The 12,909-nt window shown below is 43.9% G+C and overlaps 1 long non-coding RNA gene across 1 annotated transcript; it reads left to right on the top strand.

Annotated features, from left to right (window-relative positions):
* The first annotated feature begins 1,226 nt into the window (after positions 1 to 1,226).
* LOC133454073 (uncharacterized) lies at positions 1,227 to 3,253 on the top strand. The gene is made up of 3 exons (XR_009783359.1): positions 1,227 to 1,337; positions 2,167 to 2,269; positions 3,048 to 3,253. It is a non-coding gene; the product is annotated as an uncharacterized LOC133454073 (long non-coding RNA).
* Positions 3,254 to 12,909: the final 9,656 nt, after the last annotated feature.

Genomic DNA, 12,909 nt, shown 5'->3' with positions numbered 1-12,909 from the left:
CATCCAGAGATGCTTAGTCCCCGTGACGGATGATAACATGGTGTGTATTAAAGTCCCCATGAAGCTTGTTGTATTGAAGATGTGTTAAAGCAAACACAGGTTTACTCATTAGTCTGAAATATTACAATTTGGTGTTTTCTTTCCTGTGAAGTCTGGTGTTTTGGCATGTACTAAAGTTTAAAGATCCTTGAACATGTATTTTTATCTACTTGAGTTTTATATGGTGGGCACATTAAGGTCTTAATTTTTCCATTGTTTTCTTTATATATCATTGCAGATGACATTGTGTGCCCTGGATATTCATCCTATAAAGACGTCCCATCCTCTTGCCGTGTCTGAGAAACAGATGGAAGCAGTTTCGTGTCCACAGGACAGTCCTCAACAGGTACATTCACCTTTATCACTTGTTGTTTACTGCAACAGCCTCTCCTAAGTTAGTTTTAAGTAACTAAATAAAGCAAATGGGGTCATTGTGCAGTTAATTTATTGTCGATCAGATCTACTAACAGTTAAATCTAATGCTACAATGTCACAATGTCATTAAGCAGACGCTTTAGTCCAAAGCGACGTACATTTTAGAGTTATACATTCACATTCACACACCAATGGCACAGCCTTTGGGAGTAATTTTGGGTTAAGTGTCTTGCCCAAGGACACATCGACATGGAGAAGCCAAGAATCAAACCACTGATCTTCCTATTGGTGGACGACTGCTCTACCTCCAGACCACAGTCGCACTAAATAAAGCAAATGGGGTCATTGTGAGGGTAATCTATTGTCGATCAGATCTACTAACAGTTAAATCTAATGCCTCAATGAGGCAAAAGATAAAAGCACTTTTAAGATGGATCTGAACCTGTCTGGGCATTTTCTTTTGGCCTAAATATCAGTGTAATCCAACACATTTACGATGTCCCCACAATGTACTTATGATACTATTAGTGTTAAATAACATCCAGAGATGCTTAGTCCCCGTGACGGATGATAACATGGTGTGTATTAAAGTCCCCATGAAGCTTGTTGTATTGAAGATGTGTTAAAGCAAACACAGGTTTACTCATTAGTCTGAAATACTACAATTTGGTGTTTTCTTTCCTGTGAAGTCTGGTGTTTTGGCATGTACTAAAGTTTAAAGATCCTTGAACATGTATTTTTATCTACTTGAGTTTTATATGGTGGGCACATTAAGGTCTTAATTTTTCCATTGTTTTCTTTATATATCATTGCAGATGACATTGTGTGCCCTGGATATTCATCCTATAAAGACGTCCCATCCTCTTGCCGTGTCTGAGAAACAGATGGAAGCAGCTTCGTGTCCACAGGACAGTCCTCAACAGGTACATTCACCTTTATCACTTGTTGTTTACTGCAACAGCCTCTCCTAAGTTAGTTTTAAGTAACTAAATAAAGCAAATGGGGTCATTGTGCAGTTAATTTATTGTCGATCAGATCTACTAACAGTTAAATCTAATGCTACAATGTCACAATGTCATTAAGCAGACGCTTTAGTCCAAAGCGACGTACATTTTAGAGTTATACATTCACATTCACACACCAATGGCACAGCCTTTGGGAGTAATTTTGGGTTAAGTGGCTTGCCCAAGGACACATCGACATGGAGAAGCCAAGAATCAAACCACTGATCTTCCTATTGGTGGACGACTGCTCTACCTCCAGACCACAGTCGCACTAAATAAAGCAAATGGGGTCATTGTGAGGGTAATCTATTGTCGATCAGATCTACTAACAGTTAAATCTAATGCCTCAATGAGGCAAAAGATAAAAGCACTTTTAAGATGGATCTGAACCTGTCTGGGCATTTTCTTTTGGCCTAAATATCACTGTAATCCAACACATTTACGATGTCCCCACAATGTACTTATGATACTATTAGTGTTAAATAACATCCAGAGATGCTTAGTCCCCGTGAAGGATGATAACATGGTGTGTATTAAAGTCCCCATGAAGCTTGTTGTATTGAAGATGTGTTAAAGCAAACACAGGTTTACTCATTAGTCTGAAATATTACAATTTTCTTTCTGTTTTCTTTCCTCTGAAGTCTGGTGTTTTGGCATGTACTAAAGTTTAAAGATCCTTGAACATGTATTTTTATCTACTTGATCTATCTTCATCCTGACATTGTCTTTACCTAAAAAATCATTGCAGATGACATTGTGTGCCACGGATACTCATCCTGCAAAGAGCTCCCATCTTGCTGTCATGTCTGAGAAACAGATGGAAGAAGCTTCATGTCCACAGGACACACCAGGTGCATTCACCTTCATCACTTGATGTTTACTTTTACAGCCTGTTTACGTTTGGTTTTATCAACTAAATAAAGCAAATAAGCTAATTGTAGGCGTAATGTATTGTCAATCAGGTCTACTAACAGTTAAGTCTAATGCCTCAATGAAGCAGAAGATAAGGGGATGTTTAAGATGGATGTGAACCTGTCTGGATATTTTCCATTGGCCCAATGATCACTGTAATCTGGCACACTTACGATGTCCCCACAGTGCACTTTTTATGTTACTATTAGTGTGAAATATGATCCAGACATGCTTTGTCCCCATAAAGGATGATAACATGGTGTGTAAAGATGTCCCCATTAAGCCTGTTGTATTGAAGATGTGTGAAAGCAAACACAGGTTGACTTATTAGTCTGAAATATTACAGTACAATTTGGTGATTTGTTTTCCTCTGAACCACTGAATCCACTAACAGACCAGCATTCTGGGAGCGGAGTTCTCTGGTAGGACAGTAGGAAATGATGAGGTCTTTCAAATAAAGTACATTATTTCAAAAACCAAAGCACTTTTGAGGGTCTTCCCTCTGGCCTAGAATGACATCTGATCACCAGTTGTGACTTTGTAGGTTTATGTCAGCTGTAAACCGATGGACTGAGTGCTGAAAACTGTGATCAAATCACTGAGAACAGATGCCTTTGATCAGCCTCATAATTTCACTTGTGCTGATGCAGGACTTGGAACTGTAGCTTCTCCCTTATACTGTTACTAAAACCTTTATTTTTGTCTCCCTACTTACAGGTAGAGAGCCACAGAAACCAAGACCCTGGCAGTCAGCAGAAATCAGGGCAGTAGAGAGACAAATGATTAAGTTCATTCGGTCTGCTACAGTACCAACAAAGGCAGATTGTGAGAAATGTTTAAGAGCTGAAGCTGAAAGTCTCTGTAACCGAAACTGTCAGAATTTGAAATTCTATGTGTACAATAGAATCACAGCATTAAAAAGGACAATGCACTCTAAATAGCATTGTGGGAGCTTTTTTTGGTTATATGTTCTGTTAATGGTCTTCTCTTCAAAATTTCACTTTGACCTTGTTACCTTTTAAAAAAGTTGGGTGGGGTGGTATTATGTGCTGACTGAGTAGTAGCAAAGTAATCATGGTATCAGGATCCTGCATGATTCTAGGTGCTGCTACAGTAGATATGAAACTCGACATTATGTGTTGGGGTTTAACTCCAATTTTGTAATAGGGTTTCATCTCATCCCAAGTGCAACATGTTGGAGAATTTACTATTATTTGCCATTTAAATATAATATAAGGTCCCCACTAGTCAAATATAAATCTGTGTGAAGTATGCAAATATATGCAAATGTTGTCCCCAGTAAACAGGTTAACTCGTTTGACAGGAAGTCCCCATATATCATGAATACAACACATCAAAAACAAAACATCAACTTTTCAAAGATTTAAAGGTGTGTTTAGGCTCAACAACCAATGGCTACTTTACCTAATTTTTTTCATACTTGTAGAACCTCTAGAAAGGGTGGTCCCCAAAAGTGATGATCGCAAACTTGGTCCCCATCAACCATGAAAACAAGTATGTGTGTGTGTGTGTGTGTGTGTGTGTGTGTGTGTGTGTGTGTGTGTGTGTGTGTGTGTGTGTGTGTGTGTGTGTGTGTGTGTGTGTGTGTGTGTGTCAGACACTCCCTGTCTTACACAGGCAGCTGAAAAGTGCTCTCTGGTGCCAAAGACCAGTCCGTCTCGTTCTTTGTGTGTGTGTGCATATACATGGATATCTATCAGACCGGTTCTTGCTTTCCGTCACATGCACACTCACATACACGCATAAGAAGAAACACGGTCTTTCCTGTTTAAACAGGACGACTTTATCAGTATACTTTGGTCCAGAATGAATCAACTGTTTCTTACTGGTCTGTCTGGCAGTGTTATCAAGATGAACACACAGACTTGATTTGTTTAGTGTGTGTGAGTCTAGTGTGATTGTAAGCCTATGTTTTAATTATCAAGCCAATAAAACATTTCCTTTTTCTGATTTCCAGTTTTAGGAAGGGGTCTCAGTAATTCTTTATATCTTACTAACATGCAACGATGTAACAGCGTACTTAGCACTTAGCACTTAGAGATCTTTACACACAGAGATGTTGTTTTCTCCTCTTACAATTATGACAGGAGAATGAAAAACACCTTTAAAAGTGTATGGAGATGAAGTTAGAGTCTGTAACCAGAACTGATTAAAAAACTACCGTACGTGAAAAAGAACATTTCATGGACAGTGAAAAGGTAACGAGGTGCCATTTGCGATTAAACTTTCTCTGGACATTTTTTAAGATCTGGTTTCCCATTAGAGATAAATAATTCTTCCACACAGTGCGACGCAGGAGACAGTGTTGCTGAATATTGGTATATGGATTAATTATAGACACGACTTATTAGCTTGACATGAGCACAATCTGGTTACAATCCCGTTTGTAAGGTTTGCTCTTTTCTCTGCTGGCAACAAATTAAAGTTATATAATCCTGCACCAAGTTATATTTAACAGCAACAATCATCAGATGTGCTTCCAAGGGATCATTTTTAAAATCTAATTACACAGGGTCCATGGTCTAGCACAAATCACTTTTTCTGGCAGTGGGTTACTCGTGGGTGGAAGTAGTTTTTTTTTTAAAGAGATAAGAAACCCCCTCAATCAGAGCCTTTGGAAATTCCGCCCTTAAATTGTTGAGTGCGAAATTGCAGATCCCCGAACAAAAGTCTGTTTTGAACATGTTTCCGATTTATTAAATCCTGCTGACACCCCGGCCACTGTCTGACCACGAGCTGCCAGCTGCAACAGCCTGGAAACAGTCTGGCAACAGCCTGGTTACAGCCTGGAAACAGCCTGGAAACAGCCTGGTAACAGCCTGGTAACAGCCTGGCAACAGCCTGGTAACAGCCTGGCAACAGCCTGGCAGCAGCCTGGTAACAGCCTGGTAACAGCCTGGCAGCAGCCTGGCAGCAGCCTGGAAACAGCCTGGCAACAGCCTGGAAACAGCCTGGTAACAGCCTGGTAACAGCCTGGCAGCAGCCTGGTAACAGCCTGGAAACAGCCTGGCAACAGCCTGGTAACAGCCTGGTAACAGCCTGGAAACAACCTGGTAACAGCCTGGAAACAACCTGGTAAAAGCCTGGTAACAGTCTGGAAACAGCCTGGTAACAGCCTGGCTACAGCCTGGTAACAACCTGGTAACAGCCTGGAAACAGCCTGGTAACAGTCTGGAAACAGCCTGGAAACAGCCTGGCAACAGCCTGGCAACAGCCTGGTAACAGCCTGGTAACAGCCTGGCAGCAGCCTGGTAACAGCCTGGCAGCAGCCTGGTAACAGCCTGGAAACAGCCTGGCAACAGCCTGGAAACAGCCTGGTAACAGCCTGTCAACAGCCTGGTAACAGCCTGGCAACAGCCTGGTAACAGCCTGGTAACAGCCTGGTAACAGCCTGGCAGCAGCCTGGTAACAGCCTGGCAGCAGCCTGGTAACAGCCTGGAAACAGCCTGGAAACAACCTGGTAACAGCCTGGAAACAACCTGGTAACAGCCTGGAAACAACCTGGTAACAGCCTGGAAACAGCCTGGCAACAGCCTGGAAACAGCCTGGTAACAGCCTGGCAACAGCCTGGAAACAGCCTGGTAACAGCCTGGTAACAGCCTGGAAACAGCCTGGCAACAGCCTGGAAACAGCCTGGTAACAGCCTGGCAACAGCCTGGTAACAGCCTGGCAACATCCTGGCAACAGCCTGGAAACAGCCTGGAAACAGCCTGGAAACAGCCTGGCAACAACCTGGTAACAGCCTGGAAACAGCCTGGAAACAGCCTGGCAACAGCCTGGCAACAGCCTGGTAACAGCCTGGCAACAGCCTGGTAACAGCCTGGCAACAGCCTGGAAACAGCCTGGTAACAGCCTGGAAACAGCCTGGAAACAGCCTGGCAACAGCCTGGAAACAGCCTGGCAACAGCCTGGCAACAGCCTGGAAACAGCCTGGAAACAGCCTGGCAACAGCCTGGTAACAGCCTGGTAACAGCCTGGTAACAGCCTGGTAACAGCCTGGTAACAGCCTGGCAACAGCCTGGCAACAACCTGGAAACAGCCTGGCAACAACCTGGTAACAGCCTGGCAACATCCTGGCAACAGCCTGGTAACAGCCTGGTAACAGCCTGGTAAAAGCCTGGTAACAGTCTGGAAACAGCCTGGTAACAGTCTGGAAACAGCCTGGTAACAGCCTGGCTACAGCCTGGCAACAACCTGGTAACAGCCTGGAAACAGCCTGGTAACAGCCTGGTAACAGTCTGGAAACAGCCTGGCTACAGCCTGGTAACAGCCTGGAAACAGCCTGGCAACAGCCTGGCAACAGCCTGGTAACAACCTGGTAACAGCCTGGAAACAGCCTGGTAACAGCCTGGTAACAGTCTGGAAACAGCCTGGCTACAGCCTGGTAACAGCCTGGAAACAGCCTGGCAACAGCCTGGCAACAGCCTGGTAACAGCCTGGTAAAAGCCTGGCAACAGCCTGGTAACAGCCTGGTAACAGCCTGGTAACAGCCTGGAAACAGCCTGGAAACAGCCTGGTAACAGCCTGGTAACAGCCTGGTAACAGCCTGGAAACAGCCTGGAAACAGCCTGGTAACAGCCTGGTAACAACCTGGTAACAGCCTGGCAACAGCCTGGTAAAAGCCTGGTAACAGCCTGGCAACAGCCTGGCAACAGCCTGGCTACAGCCTGGTAACAGCCTGGTAACAGCCTGGCAACAGCCTGGCAACAGCCTGGCTACAGCCTGGTAACAGCCTGGTAACAGCCTGGCAACAGCCTGGCAACAGCCTGGTAACAGCCTGGTAAAAGCCTGGTAACAGCCCGGCCCGGCCAGGTCCCATGGGCAAAGACCCGGCCACCAGGTGCTCGCCTTCGAGCCCCAACCCCAGGCCTGGCTCCAGGGAGGGGCCCCGGTGACGCCGATCCGGGCGACGTAACAGTCCTTGGTCTTTTCTTATCCATGATTGGCTTGTGAACCGCTCTTAGTCTGGCCCGTCACCTAGGACCTGTTTGCCATGACAGACCCTACCAGGGGCGTAATGCCCCCGACAACATAGCTCCTAGGATCACTCAGGCAACACAAACCCCTCCACCACAGTAAGGTGGCGGTTCAAGGAGGGGCGCTGCAGTGTGTGTCAACAAATCTAGGACAAGAAGTGAACAGAGGAGAAGAAACTGGGTGAGGCCATGGACTGGGAGAGGATGGCAGTTTGGCATGTATAACCAGCTTATGGTGGACCTCCGTTGGCTGGGCGGAGGAGGAGGCCACTGACGAACCTGCATCATCTCCCTCAGAAGGGTGGGTGTGGGTGTGAGGGGGAGGATGGATACTCCTTGCGTCCACACACACACCCAAAGCAAAAACCAGATAAGTTGATCAGGAATGCCAGCTCAGTTTTGGGGATGCTCCTGGACTCAGTACAGGAGGTGGGAGAGAGGAGGATGGTAACCAAACCATCATCCTTGCTGAAAAAAAGACTCCCAACCTCTGTATGATGCAGCGTCAAAATTGAGCAGCTGCTTCAGTGTCTTCAGAATAGTGACATACTGTAACATCCCAATAGTGACAGACTGTAACATCCCAATAGTGACAGACTGTAACATCCCAATAGTGACAGACTGTAACATCCAAATAGTGACAGACTGTAACTTCCCAATAGTGACAGACTGTAACATCCCAATAGTGACAGACTTTAACTTCCTAATAGTGACAGACTGTAACTTCCTAATAGTGACAGACTGTAACATCCCAATAGTGACAGACTGTAACTTCCCAATAGTGACAGACTGTAACTGACAGACTGTAACATCCCAATAGTGACAGACTGTAACATCCCAATAGTGACAGACTGTAACTTCCCAATAGTGACAGACTGTAACTGACAGACTGTAACATCCCAATAGTGACAGACTGTAACTTCCCAATAGTGACAGACTGTAACATCCCAATAGTGACAGACTGTAACTTCCCAATAGTGACAGACTGTAACTTCCCAATAGTGACAGACTGTAACTTCCTAATAGTGACAGACTGTAACTTCCCAATAGTGACAGACTGTAACATCCTAATAGTGACAGACTGTAACATCCTAATAGTGACAGACTGTAACATCCTAATAGTGACAGACTGTAACTTCCCAATAGTGACAGACTGTAACTTCCCAATAGTGACAGACTGTAACATCCCAATAGTGACAGACTGTAACACCCCATAGTGACAGACTGTAACACCCCATAGTGACAGACTGTAACATCCCAATAGTGACAGACTGTAACACCCCATAGTGACAGACTGTAACACCCCATAGTGACAGACTGTAACATCCCAATAGTGACAGACTGTAACATCCTAATAGTGACAGACTGTAACTTCCTAATAGTGACAGACTGTAACTGACAGACTGTAACTTCCTAATAGTGACAGACTGTAACATCCCAATAGTGACAGACTGTAACATCCCAATAGTGACAGACTGTAACATCCCAATAGTGACAGACTGTAACATCCCAATAGTGACAGACTGTAACATCCCAATAGTGACAGACTGTAACATCCCAATAGTGACAGACTGTAACATCCCAATAGTGACAGACTGTAACATCCTAATAGTGACAGACTGTAACATCCCAATAGTGACAGACTGTAACATCCTAATAGTGACAGACTGTAACATCCCAATAGTGACAGACTGTAACTTCCTAATAGTGACAGACTGTAACTTCCCAATAGTGACAGACTGTAACTTCCTAATAGTGACAGACTGTAACATCCCAATAGTGACAGACTGTAACATCCCAATAGTGACAGACTGTAACTTCCTAATAGTGACAGACTGTAACTTCCCAATAGTGACAGACTGTAACTTCCCAATAGTGACAGACTGTAACTTCCTAATAGTGACAGACTGTAACTGACAGACTGTAACTTCCTAATAGTGACAGACTGTAACTTCCCAATAGTGACAGACTGTAACATCCTAATAGTGACAGACTGTAACTGACAGACTGTAACTTCCTAATAGTGACAGACTGTAACTTCCTAATAGTGACAGACTGTAACTTCCTAATAGTGACAGACTGTAACATCCCAATAGTGACAGACTGTAACTTCCCAATAGTGACAGACTGTAACTTCCCAATAGTGACAGACTGTAACTTCCCAATAGTGACAGACTGTAACATCCTAATAGTGACAGACTGTAACATCCTAATAGTGACAGACTGTAACATCCTAATAGTGACAGACTGTAACTTCCCAATAGTGACAGACTGTAACTTCCCAATAGTGACAGACTGTAACATCCCAATAGTGACAGACTGTAACACCCCATAGTGACAGACTGTAACACCCCATAGTGACAGACTGTAACATCCCAATAGTGACAGACTGTAACATCCCAATAGTGACAGACTGTAACACCCCATAGTGACAGACTGTAACACCCCATAGTGACAGACTGTAACATCCCAATAGTGACAGACTGTAACATCCTAATAGTGACAGACTGTAACTTCCTAATAGTGACAGACTGTAACTGACAGACTGTAACTTCCTAATAGTGACAGACTGTAACATCCCAATAGTGACAGACTGTAACATCCCAATAGTGACAGACTGTAACATCCCAATAGTGACAGACTGTAACATCCCAATAGTGACAGACTGTAACATCCCAATAGTGACAGACTGTAACATCCCAATAGTGACAGACTGTAACATCCCAATAGACAGACTGTAACTTCCTAATAGTAACAGACTGTTGACTGTATGAAGGAACGAAATCGAAGTGTGGTTACTTCACAGTCAGAGTTGCTCCCAGTGAACCATTGATCACTACTAGTTCTGTTTGTCTTACTGTGCAATACAAAATGACCCACAGTGCAATAGCTAGCGTGTAGGATCGTGTATATGTTTGTATTTGTGGTATCTTTGATATCTCTTTTGTTGTAACATGGTAATTTCCCCAGTCTGTGACAAATAAAGGTTTGTCTCATCTCAACTGAAAACAAGCCTCTAACACGCAACACTTTCAAGTTGGGACTTTTGCACTGATATACGGACGTTGTTCTATGTGTAATATCCAAAACAACTGTTGAGACCTCTGGAAGAAGCATATGTAGATAAATCCAGTAGCTGCAGGAATGCACATCTGCATTTTGAACGGATGGGGAGGCGGGGGGCTGGGGGGGGCTGTAGAGCTGAGGGGTGACTAGTCTCAGGTCAATTCCCTACCCTGACCTCTTCTTCCGTTTATTCTTCTTCTCTTGCCTGCTTCCATGTCACCCCTGGGCTCCCTGATAGATGCTGACAGTAACGGCTGCCCTCTGTGCCTTAACCCATCACCCCAAACCGTCCACACCCTACCTTCTCCATTTTCATTTCCCTCATTTCTTCATCCCTCCTTCATCCTTTCCCTTCACTCTTTGCTGTTCATCTTTGGCCAGAGAAACCTTGTGTTCCCACAGCTTGACCTGCAGCTTCTCCGCTGCTAGAAGCACATCTGGGTTATCGATCCTTGACACCACCCATTCTTAAATCTCTTGTGCTCATTATGGTTTTCATTGCTACTGGCAAATCACTACTTGGGTATAAGCGTACAAAATGTGGTGTTATTGCATGCACCGTTTGTCTCGACTCATGAATAAAATGTAAAAGAAATGAGTCATTTTGACACCTGTGTTAATAAAACGGTTACTCAACATATGTAAGCTCATAGAACATGTCAATCATGTTTTTAAACTGGGTGTGGCATTATCTGCAGTGCACACTCAGACACGCACACACTTCCCACATCCTCTTGTGCAATTTTATAAATCACCCAGGAAGTCAATACTTGCTAAACTGGATGAAAGATGGCAGCTAACGAGCACAGGAGCCACCATGGAAACAGCAGCGGGATGAACCTACACGCAAACACATCACATTCCACACTGACACGGGTCGGTAATGATGAAGTTAACTTTACAAAATAGCTGATAAAGGAGAGAAGGAGAAAGTGGGGGATGTCTTCACTCCGTGGGGACATGTATTATTCATGCTGTCAGCAGAGATGTTGGTAAAGTCACAAGAGTGTAAGTAATAATGTGTGTCACATAAATCAACAACAATGATGACCTCATTTTACGGCATAACTCCCTCTGCCCACACACTCTGCTCAGAACTCCAGATGCACGAGGCCACACACACACACACACACACACACACACACACACACACACACACACACACACACACACACACACACACACACACACACACACACACACACACACACACACACACACACACACACACACACACACACACACACACACAAATGCACCTTAGAAAAATGTTTTCTTATGTCTGTCATTCCGAGGATATTTCACATGCAAAACAATGGTCAGAATACAGAAGAAAAACATTAACAAGAAATACAAATAACTACTGGGCATTTCAAATGAATTTCTCTTCCTCTCCTACTTTTACAATCATAGTCACAGATATGCTACCGAATCAAATATTTTGTTAAATTATTATAAATTTAAATCCAAAATACAATAGAATACCAACAAAGACAAATACTTCCAAATACTTCTATCTAGTGCTAGCTACTAACCACCATGCTAAAAACTAATGGCGCTTTTACACTAGTATCTACTCGCCACGCCTCCACTCGCCTAGCCCTCCTTTGTTTGTAGACACCGAGATCAGAAGTAGGAGGTTGGAGTGAAGCTGCTGTGACGTATTTAATTTTGTGATCTAAGCGGAGAAGACAACGCTAAAGATGTAGAACCTGGAGGAGATGATAGATGTGCTGCTGGATCTGTGACTTGTGTTCCATATCAAGTTAAAAAATGAGAGTGAGAGAAGCTTCAAGCAGCGACGCTTGTTTTTAAATTTTGTTTGTCTCGGCGCTGCTGAAAAGTCAGCTGGAGCCGCGAGCAGCTATGAAGAGACAGAGCTCCTGGTAGATCTGGTCATTCCTTATTGCCCGTCTAGATCCCTTTTTAATTCTCTCCTCAGCACCAGGTTTATGAACATCTGACCCTCAGAGTTGGATCTGAAACAGACTTTTGCTGCCGTTGCTGGTCGAATAAAATGAAGAACCCGTGAGTTGCTCTTTCGCTGATTTCCTCCTCCTGACTCAGACGTCTGACTCCAACCCCCCGACCAATCAGTGGCCTGTAGTGTGATGATGTCAGATACAGCCGACTCAGCAGCTTAGAACCTCGGCAGAATAGATACAGAAAAGTATCTACTCGGCACGTTAGACTGTAGTGGAGAAGCGCCAAACCGGGGCGAGTCGAGTCGTGCTGAGTCCTTACATGGAAATTAAACCATTTTTGAAATTTGATTACTCTTTCTACAAAGTCGGAAAAACATGGCTCTCTGATTCTTTTCTTCAAACAACTCTTATCAAAAGACATGTCATTTATTTACAGAGTCTATATAACGGCCTTCATTGGAAGTCCTGAAAGGTTGACTTTGCTTTGATTGCTTAGTGCTATGTGCAACACTCGAGGCAGGTGCTTTATAAACGTCTGTCATGATGACATTCTCAAGTAACAGAAGGGAAGCACGGACTACGAGGCAAGTG

Source organism: Cololabis saira, chromosome 1, assembly GCF_033807715.1.
Source record: "Cololabis saira isolate AMF1-May2022 chromosome 1, fColSai1.1, whole genome shotgun sequence".
Taxonomy (NCBI): domain Eukaryota; kingdom Metazoa; phylum Chordata; class Actinopteri; order Beloniformes; family Belonidae; genus Cololabis; species Cololabis saira.
This window is presented reverse-complemented; position numbering and strand designations above follow the sequence as displayed.